Below are 2,500 nucleotides of genomic sequence, written 5' to 3'. Positions count from 1 at the left end.
ACGACGCTCGCAACTACATAAGGACATAATATGAGCGCTAAGTGGTGGGTGTCAACAGAGAAGTCCAATTTAATGGGGATTCACCTCTCTAGCCTCAACAGCACAAAGTCTGCTTCGACTATCAAGGCACCCCGGAAACAGCAGTTCACAAGAGAGTGACAAACAGTGTACAAAAGAAATAGAGAAAAAAATGACTATTGTAAGGGCGAGGAAAGAAAAAGCAGCAGAACCCCCCCCCCCCCCCCCCCCCCCTATGTTGCTCCGACACAGTATGAGCATGGCATTGATAAATCAACCCATTTACAATTCTACTGTGCACAAGAACATGTTAATACTCCCCCCCCCCCCTCCCTTTAGGGAATGGCCTAAAGACACCAGTCAGTAGCACTGTTCGGGGGTGGGGGCAGGGGAGAGGTGCCTATGATGAGCATAATAACTCATTTTTGTGTTCTCGCGTCATTGTTTTGTTCTCCTTTGCATAACAACGTCATGTAACTTATTTAGAGAGAACATTGATTATGTATGAAAAGGCTAAAACAGTACGTTATTTTGCAAGACATTATTGGACGGGTTTGTTGGGGTGGGGTGGGGGGGTCAATTCAGTTTAGGTAAAAAGAAGCACATGGACTCAATAGGCCAAACGATCGTTTAGAACAACAACAACAATAACAACAACAACAAAGAGTAAGACTGATAGACAAAAGCGATAGAGGGAAAGTAAAGAAGCACCCTCCAGACACCTGAGAATCTGGTGTTACAGAAGCGTGTAATGGCAAAGTGAATTAACCATGTAACTTCACAGCGCAGCCAAAACCATTTCGATCGAAAAGCGATTCGAAAAAAAATCGAAGAAAATCCATTAGCACTGCGAACAAAATCCCAAATGTTCTCTTACTACTCTTTAAGGTGCGATCGTTTATTTTTCTATGGTTTGTGTGGCCTTACGGTGGGCTTTTATTTGTGGAAAGGGGGGGGGGGTTCTATGGTCGATTCGGGTACCTTGGTAGAAAGGAGATGGGGGGGGGGGGGTTAAGGAAAACGTTACGGACACGGGATTCATAACCATTTTTATAATTTTACAATGAAACAGTGAAATAGAAAATAGGGAAGAAATAGGCTAAAACAACCCTAAAACAAAGATAGATATATAGATGGTTTTCTTTATAAATAAATTCTCAATGGTTCAGGGGGCTCTCGTGTCCTAGAGGCTAAAGTGTTCGCCTCTCATTCAAAGGTACCGGGTTGGAATCCGAAAATTTTATTCTCTAAAATTGTCTCCTTTCACCTCCTTTCCTGATCTCTAGCAATGTTCTGTCGTCTGCTTTCGTCTCCACTTTCTGCCCCCACGCCCTCACCTCCTTTGCCCCCTCCTCTGGGCCCCTGACTCTTTCTGCAGCCTTTCTTCTGCTACTCCCTGGCTCTTTTTACTGCTGTCTTTCTGCCACACCCCTGATCTTCAGGTAAGAAAGATCTACAACTTGCCTTCTCGGACAGGGACGAAAAATCTTGGAGGTCCTGTGTGCAAGTTGCGCACGTTAAAGATCCCTTGGTGGTCTAAAATCGATAAGAGTAGGCAAAATTCTAAATTTCCTATCAACTGAAAAAGTTTAAGTGTTCCGCGCGCCCATATGACCTTCTGCAGTTGCGAGCGCCGTAAAACACCTACCAAAAAAAATAATTTAAAAATCATTAGTTCATGTTATGGCGGCGCCTTAAAACCAGAAAGAGAGATTGATTGTAATAGTTAATTATGTCTTACGGTCCCGTCGACACAGTTAACATTAGGAGATGAGAGGAAGAAAGAGAGAAATAAATGAAGCAGCGTCCGTCGTATGTACGTGTGTGTGTACTGTGTGTATGTGTGTATGTGTGTGTATGTGTGTGTGTATGTCTGTGTCCACGTTTCTGTTTATGTGTGTGTTTGTGTGAGTGTATGTGCGTGTCTGTGTGTGTGTGTGTGTGTGTGTGTGTGTGTGTGTGTGTGTGAGAGAGAGAGAGAGAGAGAGAGAGTGAGAGAGAGAGAGAGAGAGAGAGAGAGAGAGAGAGAGAGAGAGAGAGAGAGAAAGAGAGAGAGAGAGAGTTTTCACGTATGCCCTACTCTCTCAATTTCATATATTTTATCTTAGTTCCACTTGTACATTTTTCACCAACATCAGACCATTATGATGAATATATATATTTCTACAGCAGGAAAAAATATATCTTTAAAAAAAGTGTACGAAGAAGCACAATTACGTTCTTTTTAGGGCCTATACAGTATGATAACGTTATGAACGTGCAGCAAATGGATGTACTTAAAGAGCTCCCTGAGTAGGAACAATATTAAATTAACTTAGTCTACTTTCGCTCTCTTTATTTTTATTTTTGTTGTTGTTGTTGTTGTTGTTGTTGTTGTTGTTGTTGTTCTGAGCTCGACATTCAGACCCGAGGAACCGAAGCCGACAAAATGTAAGCCTTATTTCAATCACTAATGAACATGTAACTTAACAACTTTCCTCCA

At 42.2% G+C, this 2,500-nt stretch overlaps 1 protein-coding gene across 1 annotated transcript in view; it reads right to left on the bottom strand.

Moving 5' to 3' along the window:
* The window catches only part of LOC101848227, a 16,424-nt gene that overhangs the window by 12,987 nt on the left and 937 nt on the right, over positions 1-2,500 (bottom strand). The gene's annotated exons all lie outside the window — the stretch shown is intronic.

This window comes from Aplysia californica, unplaced genomic scaffold, assembly GCF_000002075.1.
Source record: "Aplysia californica isolate F4 #8 unplaced genomic scaffold, AplCal3.0 scaffold00444, whole genome shotgun sequence".
Classification (NCBI taxonomy): domain Eukaryota; kingdom Metazoa; phylum Mollusca; class Gastropoda; order Aplysiida; family Aplysiidae; genus Aplysia; species Aplysia californica.
This window is presented reverse-complemented; position numbering and strand designations above follow the sequence as displayed.